General features: G+C 52.7%; 1 pseudogene; it reads right to left on the bottom strand.

Annotated features, from left to right (window-relative positions):
* Positions 1-1,898: 1,898 nt before the first annotated feature.
* On the bottom strand, positions 1,899-19,077 carry LOC149344363 (uncharacterized; annotated as a pseudogene).
* Positions 19,078-20,266: the final 1,189 nt, after the last annotated feature.

Below are 20,266 nucleotides of genomic sequence, written 5' to 3'. Positions count from 1 at the left end.
ACCCAGACAAACTTATATCCCTTTGCTTTGCCTTGAACCCTAGTCCTGCAAAAAAGTTCACTGTTCGTACGAGTCAGATTCTCACTGAAGAAAATGTCAGGAATAGTTTTGTTTCCAGCCAACATCCTGAGTCTACCCCTTGCCTGCAGCCATGTGTCACGCAAGCCTGGCGACGTGAATCTTGCCAATACCACCGGTATCTTTCCCTGGCCTGCTGATAAGCGGTGAACAGAACTTACTTGTTCCGTCGTGTGGTCATGCAAATTAAGCTTTACAGCTAGGTCCGACAAGACTGCCTGCAAGTCTTCATCTGCCGTGACCGGTAATCCGCTTATTTCCAGGTTAGCTCGGCGAGTATACTGTTCAGTGTCATTTAGCTGCGATTGTAAGTCACTGATCTGTTTTGCTTGCTCCAATACAGTTTCCTCAAGGCAGGACACTTTCTGATCAAGTTTCATCGTTGCTTGCGAGTTGGTGTTACACTGTTCCAGAAGCTTATCGTATTGGGATGACATGAACGTGACTGATGCTTTTAATTCAACAGTCGTAGTCTGCAGGGTCTGACAAGTGAGTGTCAACTTATCAACGTGCACTGGTATCAGTGCAAGACTGTCAATGACGTCCTTCAAACCCAGGATAGCTGTCAACTTGTTTTCAAGGGAGGCTAACCTTGCTAATATGCCTGACGAGTTGTCGTGCGGTAGCTTTTCAGAAGCGACAGTAGCTCTAGGGTCTCCGCGACATTCACGACAACGCCATTTATCTCGTTTCGCAGGACCCATTGACGTGTATGTCGACTCAGCGATACCAGAACAGTGCTGCCCAAAATGATAACACAAGCTGCATTCTGCGCAAGTAATGCTACACTCATCCTTTTCAAATGCCATATTGCACAAACCACACTTTGCATTGCCATCGGTCATAGTACCAGATCAAACAACTGCACGAAGAAACGCTTTGCAGTCAGCGGCGGGGCAAAAAAAAAGAAGATATATATGTATATATATGCAGCTCACCTGCCAACAATCAGAGTGACATTCAGAGCGCCGCAACAGACTGCCGCTGACTGCAGGGTTGAAGCGGGTCGCGTAGCCTTTTACAGCTGTTCCAGCAGCGCCTTCCGGTGGGAATTTCCTCGTCCTTTGCTCTTGAGTTCCCCTGGTGTGAAGTGGTGGAGAGCGACGGCCGGATGACAGCACAATCTTGATGACGGTGATAGCTTGAATACGGTTGCAGCTCTGTCCCTCTCTTCAAGGCGAAGGGGTGGTTATCCAAAGAATGCTGCCAACAATCAGAGTGACATTCAGAACGCTGCAACAGACTGCCGCTGACTGCCTACTGCCACCCAGGATAGCTGTGAACTTGTTTTCAAGGGAGGCTAACCTTGCTAATATGCCTGACGAGTTGTCCTGCGGTAGCTTTTCAGAAGCGACAGTAGCTCTAGGGTCTCCGCGACATTCACGCCAACGCCATTTATCTCGCCTTTATTCATTGTCAACTTACTTATTGTATCATCTCTTGGGCTCAGACATCTTTCCACACTTCACATCATGCAGAACTAAGCGGTCCGGGTAATTAGTTGGTGAAGCACGGATTCCTCCAGTACCCCATTACTCTTACAGCTCAAAATCCTTCGTATTTAAGAACTGATCAAATTTAACCTTGGCATATTTGCTTATTTCGTGTTAAATAACCGGAACCTTCGATTGCACACACACATGTTTTAACATCAGGACCAAAACATGCCAAGGAAATGGATCCGCTTTATTCCAAGCAGGCATACATATATACTGATAAGCGACGTCACACGGTTCACGCTCAGAGATGGTCGCACCACATACAGATTTGGCATGTCAGCTGACTTTCTGCGTTATCACACTCTTTCCCGCTTAATTTAGTTACAAGCCATCACTCAAAAGTTGTAGTCTTCGCACGCGAGCACTGCTACGTAGCACTGACTCCTCCCCTGGTTCAGACAGTGTTGGCGCGTTGGCCAAGGGAGCCTCTGTCAGCTCCTGCGGAGGAGGCTCCACCGTGGCCGGCTGGGTTGATCCGTCAGGCGCTTCAGCTGCGCCGCTAACTGGCTCCGATGGCGACAGGGACGGGTCCGTGTCCGGAAGGGATCGGGACACTTCCACCGGTAGGGCTGTCTCAGCACCCCCATTCTTGGGCGGAGGATTAGAGCTGGGGTAGGCGTGCAGAGGACGCAGGTGATCGGCATGCGTGCAGCGCAATTCATCGCGAACTTGCACCACGTATGTCACAGCACTGACAACCTGGGACACAACACCTTCTTTCCGGGCGACACTCTCACCGCGCACGGTTTTCAAAGAACACGGTCGCCCACAACAAACGCGCGCTTTGCCCACCAACCGAATCGAGTTGTGCCTTTAACTGCTCCTGTTTGTGTTGCATGGTCTTTGCAAAATTAGGCTGGAGTAAAGAAGGTTTGACGCGTGGCAGATGCTTCAAAAAAAGTTCAGTGGGTGATTTGCCCGTGACAGTACTAGGTGTGTTACGATAAGCCATGAGGAAGCTATCTATTCTTTCTTGAATCGTCAGCTTCGTATGTGATGCCTCAATTTCAAGTACCTGCTTCAGCAAAGCCATTTTCACGGTTTCTACAGTTCTTTCTGCAGCCCCATTGGATGCTGCATGATAAGGCGAGGTTGTGATGACGATGATGATGATGATGATGAAGGCGAGGTACGCACGTGTTTTACACCGTTGGTGCTCAGTGTGATGTGCGCATACTGACTGTCAAGGGGTTTTTTGGAACGCGGCGTGTGGGCAGTGGTGCGTAGGACAGCGGAGCGCCGTACGTACCAGCCCCGCGTTGCGCGTGTGCGCGTGCGAGTGGTGTGCGCGAGGCAGGGATGAGGAGCGTAGAGCTACGTATCAGCAAACCGAGGTGTTGAGGAAGACACCGCAGCACAAGTCTGGTCGTTCAAGCGTGGAAGTGGCAGCTGTCAGACGTTAGATCCGAGCTGCCAATGACTTCCCTTGGATCATCGACACAAGACCATTGAGCCTCATTCAAGCGTGGAGGTGGCAGCCGTCAGACTTCGGGTCTGTGCTGCCGTCAACTTCCCTTGAATCTACGACGCAGGCCTACTGCAATTGCCATTTTGCTGTCAAGGCTTCCTTGGATAGGCTGCACAAGACTACGGCGTTTTGGAACGCCATGGACAAGACCTGGCCACGGTTTTCCTGCTGCTGCTGCCCAGTTCTTGGGGGCGACTGACAAGAGTTCGTCAGCGTCTCCCGTGTCATCTCCGTTCCTCCTCTCCTGGCTCTCTACCACCGCCTCCCTCGACGTAACGCCAGCGACGCATCGCAACTCACCAACCCGCGTCTGTGTCACCTGCAAGGCCTTCCCGCTCCGACTGGGACGCTTTGTATCCGGTGAACTCTCTCCTTTTCGTCTCTAGTGTTGTACGCCTTTCTAGTGTGTGTTTTCCTTGATGTTTTCGTATCTTTTATTGGCTCCTTTCCTTTAAAATATAACACGGCTTCGTTTTGTTTTGTTTTATTTCTTTGTTCCTTTCTTCGAACCTGCACGCGAAAGCGTTCCCCTTCAGCAGTCGGGCACGCCTCACCCCGATTGGCGACACTCAGGAAGTCAGTGAACTCAGCTGACGTAAACTGTGGCCCGTTGTCGCTCACCAATACATCAGGCAAACCGTAAGCGGCAAAAACATCCCTAATCTTCTCAATGGTTTTTAATGCAGACGTTGACGGCATTGGTCATACTATAATCCATTTTGAGAACGAGTCCACCAGTACGAGGAACACGTTTCTGTCTTTCTGTGCAAAATCCACATGCACGCGGGACCAGCTGTGCGCACGGTATGGCCAGGAGTGGAGAGGGGCCAGCCGGGAAGCAGGTTGAACTACTTGGCAGATTTTGCATCGCTGCACCTACTGTTCAATCGCTAAATCGATCCCGGGCACCAGACAAAACTTCGCGCGAGCATTTCCATGCGGCTGGCCCCCGGGTGCTCCTCCTCTAGCATGGTTAGCACGCGTTCCCTCAGTTGCTCTGGGACTACAACTCTTACACCCCAGGTCACGCACCCCTGCTCCAGCGATAGTTCGTCACGGCGAACATAGTAACATTTCAGATCGTCTGCACACTCTCTAGGCCACTCGTTCAATGTGAAGTGTGCGACCCGGCTCAGTGTTAAGCTTCGTTCTGAGGCTTTTACTATCTCGACAGCTGTCAGCGGAAGGCATTGAAACACTGACAGACATTCGGATGCCTCGTTTTTCGCGGGTACCGGCTGGGGCAACCTTGACAACGCGTCGGCGACTTCTGCATTTTTACCCTTCCTAAACTTCAGTTGGTACCTGTAAGCTGCAAGCATTATAGCCCAGCGCTGCATACGTGCGGCCGCCTCAGTTGGAATACGTTTGTCGTGCCCTAGGATACTAAGTAATGGCTGGTGACTTGTGTATATGGTGAATTCTCAGCCGTACAAGTACCTATGAAATTTGAGTCCAAAAGTTAAGGTCAAAGCCTCGCACTCACATTGTGCCTACTTTTTTTCTGCTTCTGTAAGCGTACGCGACGCATATGCGATTGGTTTCTCGTCGCCCTCAGCCGTCTTCTGAAAAATAACCGCTCCTAAGCCATATGACGATCCATCGCAAAGCATTGCGAGCGGTTTCCTGACGTCATAGAATGCCAGCACCTTGCTGCTGGTCAGCAGGGCTTTAGTACCATTAAATGCCGGGTCATGTCCAGTCACTGTCACGTCATCGGTTTAACATCTACCGTGCGGGATGCCGTGACACACCTCGTCTATCATGGACTGGAATATTGCCGCCGCACTGGCCACACCGTAAAGTAGGCGTTGGAATTCAAACAACCCTAGACTAGTGTTTACAGTCAAAAAAAGATCGGGACTCGGGAGTAAGTGAAAATTGCTGGTATGCCGACGAAAGGTCTAGCCCACAAAACACCTTTCCTCCTGTTAAAGCAGTGTACAAATCCTCCGGTCTGGACAGTGGGTAATGATCGGTTTTCGGTGAGGGGTTTACGGTTGTCTTGTAGTCCCCACATAACCTGATACTGCCGTCTTGTTTTAAAACTGTGGCTAGTGGCGTTGCCCAGTCGCTGCGCATTACTGGCTGCAGCATGCCTGTTTCGACTTGCTCCAACAGTTTCTGCTCGACCTTTTCTTGCAGTGCAAACGGTACAGGCCTGGCGCCGCAAAAATCAGGAACAGTGTCCGGTTTCAGAACAACTTTGGCTTGGAATTTCTGCATCGTTCCTAATCTGCCTGAGAACACGGACGGGTAATTCTGCTTTAGAGGCGCCACTCTGTCTTCGAGTGTCGCCTGCCCAACTTCCAACCAGTCAAGTTTCAGACGTTCTAGCCAATTCCGACCAAGGAGTGCTGGTAACCGCCTTCCGTTGTCCCTTACAACAATGACAGGTCGCGTCATGCTCTGATCTTTGTACCAAGCAGCCACGCCACACTGTCCTTTAACTTGTATCTGCTCCCCAGTATACGTGCGAAGCGACATTTTGCACGGCTCACATTTTACGTGCGAAAAGTGAGACTGGTAAACTTGTTCTGGAACAACTGTGACGGCTGCTCCCGTGTAAATTTGCATATTTAGTGTGCACCCCTCAATGTTAATGCCCACTTCATAACACGATTGGTTTGAGTTAACCAAATGATACAGTTCATTCTCAGAGTCTTTCTCGGAACATTCTAGGGCATGCGTCTATTTCGATTTCGCCCTAGCAGCCGGACACATATTTCTTAAGTGGCCCACTTTGTAACACTCGCAAGAAACAGTTTTTGTACCAACAAACTTCGGACGAGTGTCCCCTCCCGCTTCTTTCACATTTCTCGCTCTTGCTGCCTTAACCTTTCTGGGGTTTGGCTTGCCTCCAGTCTTGACGCGGTCGGCCTTTCATGACGTGCACCGATGCCGTTTGCTCTCTTGACTGCATTTGCGCACTGTCTCGCACTGCTAGTTCCCTGTCCAGGGTTATTTTGCACGCGCTTTTAAACGTGAAGTCTCGATCCGCGAACAGAGCACGCTGAGTCTCTTAATCCCGTATGCCGGCCACCAGCGTGTCCTTGCCTCGAAGGGCACCTTCTAAGAAGTCGCCGTAGTCGCACTTCCTGGCCAAGTGTTGAAGTTCTACAATGAACCCTTCGATGCTTTCTCCCTCTTGTTGCATGCGGCTGTTAAACTTACATCGCTCCGCTATGACGGAGCTACTGGGCTGTAGTGCTCTTTATGGAGACCTTGAACTTCTTCATACGACTTTTCTCCCGGTGATTTCGGCACCGTGATACTTGTTAGCACTTCATAAGCCTCCGGGCCTATCACTGTCAAGAAGACGGAGAGGCGCTTCTCGTTGGCTATGCCATTTGCCGTTAAAAAGTGCCCGAACCTTTTCAAGTAGGACTCGAAGTTTTGCGTTTTAGCTTCGAAGTCTGATATCGTCCCCACTGACGACATCTTGAAAGAAGCACAAAAGTTCGCTACTCATCCGTTTCCACCGAAGAGCTGTACCGCTCGGACTGCTGTTGGCTGTGGGACCGGTGGCCGCTTGAGCGATGCTGTCCCCCAGGAGCACAGACGTAGCTGACGGCGATGCTTGTATCCGTGAGCGTCTGTAGGCGGTAGTCGTACCCCAAGAGCACGTACTTTTTCCTCGAACGTTCGCTGGACAAGGCTCCTGCTCGCCGGCTGCTCGCTCGGCCGTTGCCTACGTAGGCGCGTAGACCGCCTCGTCGCCAAGGAAATGGATCTGCTTTATTCCAAGCAGGCGTTCATATATACTCATAAGTGACGTCACAGTGGTTCACGCTCAGAGATGGTCGCGCCAGATACAAATGTGGGCGTGTCAGCCGACTTGCAGCGTTATCACAACATCCAATAACTGATCAGCCATAACCCTACTAGATTTGCATCCCATAATAGTTTTGCGTTTGACAAGTCGAGCGAACTATCGTATTCCGACTGTCGGGCTTTCTTTTACCAAACTGTGGTTAAACTGTGCTGTCTCATACTACTGAAACCGTTTCATCTTCATCGGTATTTAAATGTAAATTCAGCTCGTTCATTTTTTATTCCTCATTATCAAGCTCTTTTAATCCATATTATACCTATATGGTTTGCTTTTGCGATGAAAACTTCAATTTTTATTACAATTGTAGCTTGTACTTGATAGTATTGTATTGTTTATCGCTACCAAGTTTGTATTGATATGCAATGCGGATTCATGTTGCTATTTCTTCGTTTTTGCGTTTGTACTCAGAAGTCCCCTACGGTGTCTGGGACCTCTTTTTGTAACCTCCTACTTAAACATAGTTTTTGCAATTACTTCTGAGTAAACTTTCAAACATTCAAAACTTTCAGCCGATGGCTATGCTATGAGGATTGGCTCACATTCTATCAGCGGGTGAGCGCATGACGCGGAAACCAAACTCAACGATGTGTTTTTCACTCTGATGGCGGTAAAGAATCAGTGGTAATAGAGCCACGAGGTTCCGCTAGGTGGCGCCGCCCTGGTTAGATGGCTGCCTACCGTGCTCTGCTTTAACCTGCCCCTGGCCTGGTCCAGGGCCTCGACCGCCCCTGGATTTACACTCCGTCACTTGAGGAAGGCTCCCGAAGCAAGTGGAAACCATCGGCATCACGGCCCGCTGCCGAACTGGCCCTCCAAGCGTCCCCAAAACTGTGAAGCGGCGCGGCGCCTCGCTAATCCTAACGCGCCACGCCTGCACCGCCGCAATGCAGCGTCTGCCAAGCCCCTGCAGCCCAGACCCACCGATGCCGCCACCGCGGGGCCTGCTCCAACCACGTCGACAGCTGTCTCTCAAACGGCTACGTTCAACGTCGCCCACGCAACCGAGCACATTCCTGCCGCACTGAACGCCTTGAGCGACGCTGGAAACACCGGATCGACGGCCGCGGCGCTGCCGGCAGCGTTCGTCGTCGGCGCAGCGTCCACACCTAGCCAACTCCACGCTCTAAGGGACGCCAAGAGCTTCGGGGCCATAGGCGCGTCGCAGCCGGCTGCGTTCGTCGCCGCCGCTGGAGCCGCTGCATCTACTCCAGTCAAAGGTCCCACTGACACCAAGACCTCCAGACCGGCACCCGCGTCGCATATTGAGACTCCGGCTGAGGACTCAGACATGGACCTTACGACGTCCCCGGCAGACGACACTCCATCCCAGGAAATCGGCTGGAGCACCATAGGTGCCAACCGTAAGCCTGCTGTAAGCATGGATGGATGGATGGATGGATGGATGGATGGATGGATGGATGGATGGATGGATGGATGGATGGATGGATGGATGGATGGACGGACGGACGGACGGACGGACGGACGGACGGACGGACGGACGGACGGACGGACGGACGGACGGACGGACGGACGGACGGACGGACGGACGGACGGACGGGATTGGATTGGATTGGATTGGATGGATTGGATGGATTGGATGGATGGATGGATCCTCGGTTCCAGCGTCCTTCTCTTCCCCTACACCATCCTCTCCATCCCTGACTGATGAGAGCCGCTCGTTCGACCTCCGGCTCGCTATGCTCGAACGCCAGCAGCGAGAGCAGCAGCGCATTTCCCACGACCTACAACAGCAGATCCATACCTTGACCCATACCCTCCAGACAACCACTTCCTCTCTTACCTCCCAGCTTACAAAGCTAAATGAGCACCTTGCCACGTTCACCACTCCCTCCTCCACCGCCCAGGTCGCCCCTTTGGCTGATCTTGTCGAACCCACCACACAGGCACACCACACTCGCTTGGTTCACCTAGAGACATCGGTTCTCCAGATTCTTACCACCCTCCAAGCACAATCAAAGCAATTGGAATCCTTCACTTTTATGCTCCAATCTGTCCATGAGTCACTGCCCCCCCGCAAAAAAGAAGGAACGCGTACCATCGCGAGCCTCTACCTTTCCACTATCATAATGGCGTTTGGCGAGGACCTCGAGATTGTGCAGTGGAACTGCCGAAATATTCGTCACAATAAGACCCCCCTCCACCAGTATCTCCTCACCCGCCCCTCCCTGCCCCATTTTCTCCTTCTCCAGGAGACTCGGACGGCCCGCACTGTCCCAGGCTACCGCGCCTACCATGCCACTACGTCCACACCACTTGCGTCTATTTATGTACGCAGCGACGTGCTCGTGGAGCCACTTGACATCCCCTCCACCCTCCTTAAATATTTAGTTGGTGTGGTCTATTACCACCCTTCTTCCCGCGTCTCACTCACCCTTTTGTCTTTCTACAACCCCCCTGTCACCTTCTCTTTATTCTCTGCCCTGGGCAAGTTCCTTCACTCTCTTCCTTCTAACTCCCATCTCCTCTTTGGTGGTGACTTCAATTCCCCTCATAAACTCTGGGGCTACCCTCAAACCCTCAAACCCGGCCGCCTCCTCCACTGTCTGGCCCAGGAACGCCACCTCACCCTTCTTAATACTCCTGGCTGCCCTACTCGAGCGGGCACAGCCTCACAGCGACCCACGACACCTGACCTCACTTTCTCTCGGGGTTCACTTTCCTTTCACTGGCAGGTGACAGCCGAAACTCTTCTCAGTGACCACTTCCTCGTCCATATTCACACCTCTCTTTCCCACATCCCTCGATGTCATCCGGTCATTCACACTGAGTGGCACGCCTTCCGCACTAGTCTCGCCGCCGACTCCTTTCAGTCCTACGACGACTGGACGTCGCGCATCACATCAGCGCTCACGTCCAGTAGCCGCCGCATGCGCACTCGTCACACAGTCCCAGACCCAGATCCTCATCTTCTCCGTTTATGGTGTCGCCGTAAACGTCTTCAACGCTCCTTTCGCTCCCAACCCCACAGTGCCCGACTCTCCTTCCTGATCACTGCTCTGCGGGCCGAGATCGTCACCCACTGCACCTCACTCGAGCACTCTCGTTGGAGTGCTCTTTGTGACCATCTTGACTCTTCTTTGCATTCGCGATCGACATGGTCTCTCTTCAAATCCCTCCTTGGCACTAAGCCTACCCTTGCTCCCACTCTAGCTAAAGCCCGCACTCAGGGGACTCCCTCTGATGTTTTTGATCAGCTCGCCTCTCTCTACCTCCCTCCCCCTCTGGCACCCGCCTACCCGATGTACTCGGGCGGACCTAACCCCGATCTGGACCACTCCTTCACTCTCCGAGATCTCGAATCGGCTCTGGCTGCTAATGCTACACGCTCGACTCCCGGTGAAGATGCCATTACATATACCACACTTCGCAACCTTCCTGACCGCGCCAAAGAATTCCTCCTTCATACCTACAATTAGGCCTCGAACAGCGGCTGCCTGCCGAGCTCCTGGACCTCCTCCCTCATTTCTATGATTCCAAAGCCGGGCAAACCTCCCTCTATCTCTAACCTCCGCCCAAACTCCCTGATATCGTGCGTTGGTAAGACCCTTGAGCGAATGGCCTTGACTCGCCTCTCTAATTTTCTTGAGGCTAGGGAGTTCTTCCCCCATTCTCGCATCGGCTTCCGACGCCGCGTCTGTGCACAAGACATGTTTATCGTTCTCCAGCACGCCTTTCTGTCACCTACCCCACTCAAATTCACGTACTTGTGACCGTCGATGTTCGCAAGGCCTTCGACAGTGTTTGCCACGACCACATCCTTCACCAACTCTACTCCCTGGACTGTGGCCCCCGCATGTACTCTTACATCAGTTCATTTCTCTCTAAACATGTTGCTCGCTTTCGAGTAGACACCCATCTGTCCGACCCCCACCACCTCACCCGTGGCACTCCTCAAGGTGCTGTTCTCTCTCCTACCCTTTTCAATCTTACTATGGCCCCTCTCGCCTCCCAGCTAGCTGAAATTCCCGACCTGCATCATATATTTTACGCCGATGACATCACTCTGTGGTGTTCTTCGGGCTCTCCCGGTCACGTACAGGACACTCTGCAACGTGGCCTAGATCTCATTGACTCCTTTCTCACCACCGCTGGCCTCTCTCCTGCTCCTAAAAAATCCGAGCTTCTCCTTCTCAATCATTCCTCATACCAGCGCTCACACAACCACTTCGTCTCTCTCCACCTTTCTGGCTCTCCCATTCCTGTCGTCGCGCAGTGCAAAGTTCTTGGCTTTCCTTTGCATGCGGCCAAGAACGTGCAAGCCCTCCACCACGCTGTCACCACCTGCCACTCCGTAACTCACCTACTGTGGCGCGTGGTCACTCGGCGCTCAGGTCTCCACGAGGCTCACGCGTGCCGAGTTGCCCGTGCGCTGACCCTCAACAAGGTCTTATACTTTGCACCCTACATTTCCTTCAATGACACTCAACTTAAGCCGCCGCGGTGGCTCAGCGGTTATGGTGCTCGGCTGCTGACCCGAAAGACGCGGGTTCGATCCCGGCCGCGGCGGCTAGAATTTATTTGGAGGAAAAATTCTAGAGGCCCGTGTACTGTGCGATGTCAGTGCACGTTAAAGAACCCCAGGTGGTCGAAATTTCCGGAGCCCTCCACTACGGCGTCTCTCATAGCCTTAGTCGCTTTGGGACGTTAAACCCCATAAACCAAACCAAACCAAACACTCAACTTAACGCTCTCGAGACTGCCCTTGTGGGCCTCTACAAGGCAGCTCTCAACCTCCCTATCACTACCTCTACCGCTAAGATATTTGCCGCAGGCCTCTTTCATCCTCTCCGTTCTATTCTCTCTCTCCATCGTGACTCGCAGCTTGCCCGCCTTTCCCTTACCAGTCAGGGTCAGTGGTTACTGACTCAAGCGGGTATCTCGCCCATTCCCATCGTCCCTTTTACCTCTCCCATTCCAACCCCTGCTCCCAATCTTCGTATCTTCCCCCTCCCGACCAACATGTCCGCCGTCCTGCACGCCGGCCGTCGTCATTCGGCAGCGCAGCACCATTCCCCTCTCTTTGATACCCAGGGTGTAGCCTACGCGTCTGCCTCCTTCGTGGCTCCTCGAGGTTCCTGCGGCTACGCCCTATACCATCGCCACCTCCCCGCTCCCGAAACACACACCAGTGGGCCGTATCTACACCCTCCGGATGCACTGTCCCTCGAGGTCCTCGCCATATCACATGCCCTTCAGACATTTGCTCTCCTTCCCTCTCTTCAAGAGTAGACAGTCTATTCAGACTCACAAGCCGCTATACACCATATACAGAAACGCACCCTAACCCCTTCTCTCCAGCAGGAGGTCGAACGAGCGGTCCCCGCATTGCAGCCTTCCATCGTTTTCCTCCGCTGGGTCCCTGGGCATTCAGGGATTGACGGAAATGAGCTGGCCCATCAGCTCGCCCGAGACACTTTTCCGGGCACCGTTGATCCTCTGGCCCAAGCCCTCGGAGGACGGTGGGAGACTCACCCTTCGCCGCACCATAAAAGAGGTCTACCTCGAGCTCCGCCTAGACAAACGCCTTTACCCTCCCCCGCATCCATCGCTCACGGTGCCGGAGGCTCGCCTTCTTCGGCACATCCAAATGAATGCAGTTATCACCCCGTCTCGCCTCTTTCTCTATCGCTATCGATCAGACCCCCCTGTCCCAACTGCCCCTGTATCTATGCCGACCTGGCTCATTGCCTCTTTTATTGCCCGGCTGCTCAGCAGTCGGGTTCCTACCCCCCACCTTCTTTATCCATCACCACCTGGTTCGACTGGCTTGGCGCTGAAGGGGAGGAAGAACCTCGACTTCTGTTCACCCAGGCGGTCGACATGCTCGGCCTCTAAGTTATGGCCGAATAAAGGTCTCTTACTGCTACTACTACTTAGAGCCACGAGGCAGACATGATATAATCGGCCATATTCAAAGCATGCTTCACAGGGCCCTTCGGCCGCCCGGCTGTCAAAAAACTCCACGCTGAACAGCGCTTGCGTGCGCGGTTTCAGCAGGTCGGCGAGAAATTTGCAAGATACGTCGACGATGTTGTCGACCTGTGCAAGAGAGTGAACGCACAGATATCCAAAGCCGATAAGTTAAGGCATGCTTTTAAGGGCATTGATCACGACGCATTTCAGGCGTTGCCAGAGCGAACCAAAACCAGAATGCCAGAATTCCGAAGAACTGAACAAGCAGTGGGCTTTGACTTGCGAACACACCACGCCCATCCATTCACTTTCTGGCTGACCGATGCAGGAGAGCACTCATCGCTCCTGCCGCACTTCAAGAGCTTCTCACGCCATCAGGAGCCATCACGACACCTGGCTCCGGCTCTTCGGCAGATTAAACAGGTCCCTCAGGATCTTCCGCAAGCCCCTCAGCCCACACCTCCCGCGGACCCGCTGACATACACAGACCTAGATCACCTACCTATGATCTGCTTCCTGGCCCCTTCGAGAGCCCGCAGCTTTTATTCCACCGCCTGCTCAACTGGAAAACTCCTGGAGCATGCCTCACAACCTTTCTACCTCCAAGTTCTGCTTCTTGCCAGGTCATTTGGCACGGTTTTCCCGTCGGCGCATCAACGTCTCACGACCGCCTCCTGAAGCTTCCGGTTAATGGCCATAGCGTCAGTTCTCACCTCCTGCTGAGCTGTCCCTAAGCCGTTCTCTGTTCGCCTTCTCGACGTCGGCGCTCCATCTCTCCAATGCGACGGTGTCCCTCGATAACTATGTGCCACAGTTACAGTTGCTTAGGCGAGAACTGCGCAATCGCCGAACCTTGAAGGGCCTTGTTTGTTTGCAGCTCACTTAATTGAAGTTTTGGTTGAGGGCATATCTGTGATGACGCTTGGCTTCACCGGTGCTGTAGTCTCTGCAAAGGATGCAGCGCTTCTTCGCTCTTTGAGGAAAGTGAAAACGCCTATTTCCTGGCCTGTTGTAGCGAACTCAAATGCGCACCTCATCTAGCTTTTAGCAGTGTGTACTGCTCGCGTAATCATATAAAGCTTTTTTTATATTATCGGTGTAATCGTTCTGGCGTCATGTTAGCTTTCGGTGATATTGGGCTCGGACTTCCTATTGGTCCTCAACGCGGTCATCAACTGTACTCGGGCTCAAGTAGCGCTCTCTACGCTTTTAAATTCCGTGCCAGAAACTGAACTCTGCGCTGCCTCTCTTGCTGCCAAAGCTCTTGCCGCCAACAGTACCGGTATTCCTGTGTGCTCTTCTGTGGTTGTGCCTCTGTCCACGTTCGCGATGCAAGTGTTGTCATCAAGCCGTCTCATAATTTTCTGCGCCGCCACTGTCTGCCAGTGCCTTATGCCCTACTTGCTATTTCTGCCGGCCTGATGCCATCCCGTTTCTCCAACTCATTTTCGAAACCCTTCGCTTTGCACCGCGAAGGTTTTCGTTAAGAAGGATGACTTCAATCGAGTTTCCGTCGATTACAGCAGAATTATTAAGATTACGCGCAAAGTATACTCTCTTTTCCGCTTTTCATCGCTTGATTTGCGTTCTGGTGATTTTCAGGCCCTAATGGCAGCCTTACATTCTCCCAGAACCGCGTTTTTCACCGCAGACCGGCTCTACGAGTCTACCGTCAGGTCTTTCAGCCTGCGTAACGCTCCTCCTAATTTCGAGCGAATGATGGAAACCGTTTTTTGTGGCATCAAGTAGAATACCTGCCTGTGCTACCTGGACGATATAGTAATCCTTTCGCCCCACTTCAATACGCAGCTATGCCACCAGCAGTACGTCTCGGCAGCCCTCACAGATGCCGGCCCGCTACTGAGCTTTAAAAAATGCACAGTTGCTGCTGTAAACTCACACATGTAGCTCACGTTATGTCGAAAGACGGCGTACGCCGTGATCTCGCCAAACTTCGTGCTGTGACTGCGTTTCCCAAACCTTCCACCATTAAGGAACTGCTGTGCTCTTATTTTAGGTGTTTCGTTCGCAACTTTGCCTCCATTGCTACCCTTGCGACTCAACTGCTCCGCGACAATTTCGATTTTTCGGCTTGGTCCGTCGCGTCCGACGACGTTTATAACACATCTTGCCTCATCTGGTATCACCCATCTTGCGCCATTTTTACCCGCCGGCCCTGACCGGAGCCCGCACGATGGCTGTGGCATTGTTCTAGGTGCAGTGTTCGCCCAGACCAAATGTAGATTCGACGAATAGGGCATTGCATATGGCAGCCGCTCCCTTATCAAAGCTGAGTCCAACTACTCTGTGACTGAAAGAGAGCGCCTCGCCATTATTTGGGCCCTCGGCTAGTTTCGCCTTTACGCATACGGCCATCCCTTCGAGGTCACTACGGGTAATCACGCACTTCGTTGGCTTTCTTCACTGAAAGAGCCTTCCGGCTGCCTTGCGCGATGAGCATTGCGTCGCAATGAATATGGCATCCGCGTCATCTGTCAGTATGGCCGCGAGCATCAGAACGCCGATGCCTTGTCTCATTTCCTGCAAAACACGACGAAATTCGCAGCCTCCGCGAAATCTAGACCCGTGCGGCGTGCCTCGCCATCAATTACCTGCCTTCTGAGCAGCGCAAGGATCCCTGGATTAGGTTGGTTTGGTTTATTGGGGTCTTACGTCCCAAAGCGACTCAGGCTATGAGAGACGCCGTAGTGAAGGGCTGCGGAAATTTCGACCACCTGGGATTCTTTAACGTGCACTGACATCGCACAGTACACGGGCCTCTAGAATTTCACCTTCATCGAAATTCAACCGCCGCGGCCGGGATCGAAGCCGCGTCTTTCGAGTCAGCAGCCGAGCGCCGTAACCACTGTGCCACCGCGTCGGGGCCCCTGGTTTAGGGCTGCTCTCGACTTTCTCTCTGACCCATCGGTGGTGGCACCATCGCGCGGCCTGTGCCGTCAAGCACACCATTTCGAGAACAGAGACAACGTTCTTTATGCCGCAGTTGTCACTGTGAAGGACGAACATAGATCTCGTCATTGCTCGACACCTACATTCCTAAATATGGTTATGTATTCACGGCGACTTAGAATGCGGTCAGGAGAGCCTTTTCAAGATGTGGACGCGTGGACGTTCGAACTGCCTTATAAGTGCGCTGGTCGCGCTACGGCGGTCTAGGCCAACTTATTCCAGCTTCTCGGGCACCACACGCCATGGCCTGAGAGCAGAGCGCGGCGCGATAAGCGCTGCAGGGCTCCCCCCCCCCCCCCCCCCCCCATTTAGCGGAAGCCACAGGATCGGCCCTGCGGATGTGCTTGCAGGAAGGTGCATAGGATGGTGGCGCAGCCTAAGCGAGAGTGAATGGAGAGCCGACGACCAGATGAGGGGCAAGGTAAGCTGGTTTGAGTCGGTCAGCAGCCACGACGTCTTCACGGCCGGTGACGTCGAACGTGAAAGTCTTCTGCGCACGATGGAGGACGCGGAACGGTCCATCGTAGGCAGGCGTGAGCGGTGGACGGACGGGGTCACCGTGGATGAAGAAATGGGTGCAGGAGGCCAGGCCCTGGCTGACGGACACGGAATGAAGGTGACTGGCGGCGGGGTTGACAGGAGTAATGTTACGAAATGTGTTGCCTAGGTCTCGGATGTAAGTGAAAGCGTAATGAAATAACCGAGAGAAGGAAGGAGAGAATTCCACAGCGAGGCGCAGGGGAACACCGTAGGCTAGCTGAGCAGAAGAGCTGAGCAATGGGTAACGCCTCGGTCTAGGGAGTGAAACGATCCACACATGTGAGTAGGTAAGAGGCCCCACGTGATAACGGGAGCGTTCCAACAATGTCTATGCGAACGTGGGAAAACCGAGTGTCAGGCGACCGAAATGGAGATTAAGCAAAGCGGAAAGTTGGGCAAGTTGGATAACGTTCATGATGTAAAAATAGCGCACAGGGAACTCAAGGGACGTAAAGTAAACGATGCAGACAAGCGCTAACTCGCAACTGAGGTTTATTGCTGACGCGCGCAATATAAGGTAGTTACTTTAAAAAAAAACATAAAACAAAAACAACCACACCCAGTCCCTTCTCGAAAGAGCAAGTGAGAAGAAAAAATTGAAATTGAAGCATCAGGCGCCACTCATCGCTGTGGAAGATCGGTTAAAAAACCGTTATAAAAAAAAAGGAATTCAATGCAACGCTGAGGCTAAAAAATCGATTTCACAGTCTGCCAAGTTAACAGAGGGCTCACTGATACACGGATTCCGAGATTTCCTAATATGGTATGCCTCCATTATCTCGCGTACACGCTGATCACGATGTCTGAAAAGTATGACGGTACTAGAAAAAATCGGTTTGCAAATTTTCCCCTTCTGCTCTTCTTTTTTGCTACATTCCCGGCAATGCTCAGGGAGATTCCCATAATGATCTTTTAGGGAGTTATGGTGTTCACCCAGCCTGACGTTGAGGTATCTCCCCGTTTGTCCTACATAGACAGCTCCGCAAGACAACGGTAGTTTGTACACTACACCCAAGCTGCAGGGAGCAAACGGGGCGCGGTGCCTAACGGTGCATCCGCGCTTTTTTCGCTTATCTCCAACACCTTCCTGCCTGTTCCGTATCTGAGAGCATAAACTGCTCAGCTTGCTTGGCCCGGAAAAAACCACCTGGACGCCGTAGCGGCTCCCTACCTTCTTTAACCCATGTGCCAGTCTGCACGTAGGGCACCACGCCGACTTTCTGCCGCTCCCTTCCAACGTCTTGGGACTTGTGTCCCCTTTTAATCCAACGCACTATATTGCGCGCGTCAGCAATAATCCTCAGTTGTGAGTTAGCGCTTGTCTGCGTCGTTTACTTTCCGTCCCTTGTGTTCCCTGTGCGCTATTTTTACATCATGAACGAATAGGAGAGGATGGCGTGACGGTATGAAAGGTGAATTATGACACGCTGGCACTGAAGGGAGGTTCGCGCCCAGTGGCGAAGGTCGGCATTTATGCTTGGCCAAAGCAAAAGAGATGTGATCAGTTTCTGTGTCTCACGAATACCAGGGTAGCTCACGTGGTGTAGTTTATCAAAAATGGTTCGACAGCAAGCCAAATGTAAATAGGGGCACGAGACGCCAGTGGACGTCTCGCACGTAATGAACTGGGAGAAAAACGGCTGTGGACAGTCGACAAAGGACAGGGACGTGGATGACGAGCGAAGACGATGGAGCTCTGGATCACTGCGCTGTGCAGTCGCTAACTCCTCCATGTCCACTGGTGATTCAGACATCATTGCACTAACACGAGAAAGCGCATCAGCAGCAGCACTCTCCGGGCCATGAACGTGACGGAGATACCCTGTAAACTCGGAGATAAAACACAATTGGCGGTTCTCGCGGGCAGTGTTGGTGCTGTGGTTCCTCTGGAAGGCAAAGGTCGAGGGCTTATGGTCCTTGATGACGCGAAAGTCTCGTCGCCGCAGAAGTGAATAATACGCTGCTGACGAAGAGGTGCGTGCTGAGATCTATGAGGCGATGAGCTTGCATGTCGACTGCTAGCTTGAAGAAGCTGAGGACATCTTCGCCGAGAAAACCTTGTGAGACGTCCGAGATAATGAAGATCCAGCGAAACGTGTGGCGCAAGACCAGATTAAGAGTAAGGGACCGTTGGCCGTACGTGCTAATGGTGAGTTGTTGATCGCTTGAAGGGGAGAGGTCTGGTTGTCGCCACAGCGATCTGCCCAGGAGGCCGCTATGACGCTAATCTGTGCTGCCATGTCGACCAGGGAGCGAGCGCCAGTGATCTTGTCCGATACATGAAATAGGCGGCATGGCCGTCCACCAGCACCACTTGCCGCCGTCAGTGGCCGGTCGCAGCGTTTCCCGGCCAGGCGCACGGGTGGGTGCACTTGCGAGCAGAGCTGCAGAGATTGTTGGGGCTGCGAATAACGCGAAGATGGCGGGGAACGACTGCGTGACCGGAAATTCAGCGACAAACATCGTGGTAAGGGCTCGAGGGCATCGAGCCTCCTGATAAGAGCATCAAGTCGACATTCGATGCTGGCAATCGGGGAGTCTACGGTAGTAGTTAGAGGCGGACTTGTCACAGAGCTGACGTTGGGGAGCCGTGAGTAGTCCGCAACACGGTCAGCGAGTTCAGCGAGCTTGTCTAATGAACCATCACCGGGAGCGGCAAAGATGGGGACCATGTGCTTTGGAAGACGCTGAAGGAACAACTCACGGAGAAGGGCGCCGTGCTGAGCACCGGAATTTCCAAGAAGCTGGAGCATGCGGCGGAGGAGCTGCGAAGGGCGGTTGCCACCAAGCTCTGTAGCGCTGAAAAGCTGCTGGAGTTTCCTATGCCCGGATGCTGACTTGCGGTCGATGATAGCCGCCTTCAACTTGTCGAAGGGTCGAGGCTAGTCCGGCGAGCTGATGACGTCCACTAAATCCTCAGTGATGTCAGGAAACAGGTTCGACTCCAGGTGGAGGAACTTGGTCTCCTGGCTAGTGATACGTCGCAGCTGGAAATGCGCCTCAACCTGCAGGAGCCAGGCGCGGGGGCTATTGGTCCAAAATGGCGGCAGGCTTACTGGCAGGAACGCGGCCACCGAAGCACCGAGAGGCTGAGCGCTATTACACTAGGGGACCCTGTGTAATAGCGCGGACAGTGGCGTGAGCGCCTTCGGTTCCCAACGTCCGCAGAGTATCCTGGAGTCCATTGAGTGTGGATTTGAAGTCTGTATCTCCATACAGTGCGCAGTATGTGAACGTGAGGTTTTCCACCTACGACTTTGCGCTTGCGAGAGTGTGGTGGTGTGGATCGCGCGCTAGTGCTGAAGGGCTGTACAAGTGAAGCTGTTTGTCTAACCGCTGCCTCTGTGCATGTCTTCGATCCTGTTGCCTCCTCCTCACTCTATCAGCATTTTTCTCCTGTAGGGCCGTTCCGCGAAAGAGCTGTTAGGCCAGGTGTACTTTTTCTGCGGTTGACACTGCTTTTCCAGTCCACTCAGCAAATGAATTGCAAATCATGGCCAGTGACTTAGGCAAACACAGCAGAACGGTTGGAAGGATAATTAATATGCAGAAAACCAGACTGGTGTAGCAAGGGGACACCAGTATGCGATTGATAGCGAGGAGATGGAACTGGCTAGGGAAAACGTCTACTTAGGGCAGGTAATGACCACAGATCTGGATGACAAGAGTGAATGAAGTAGAAGAATGACAGTGGGGTGGAGAGAATTTGGATGGTACATTTATTCATGAATGGCAGTTTATTAATGTGCCTAAAATTCATATAACAGCTGAATTTTAGCTGTACTCACCTATGGGGCAGTAACGTGAAACTTACAAAAAGTGCCCAACCTAAATTGAGAAAAACACAGCGAGCAATAGAAAGAAAAATGATAGGTTTAGCGGTAAGATACACGAAGAGTAAAGATCGGGTCAGGGGACAAACGCTGTTCATCATCATCATCA

The sequence above is a fragment of the Amblyomma mixtum genome, chromosome 5, assembly GCF_055824585.1.
Source record: "Amblyomma mixtum isolate Tamu chromosome 5, ASM5582458v1, whole genome shotgun sequence".
Taxonomy (NCBI): domain Eukaryota; kingdom Metazoa; phylum Arthropoda; class Arachnida; order Ixodida; family Ixodidae; genus Amblyomma; species Amblyomma mixtum.
This window is presented reverse-complemented; position numbering and strand designations above follow the sequence as displayed.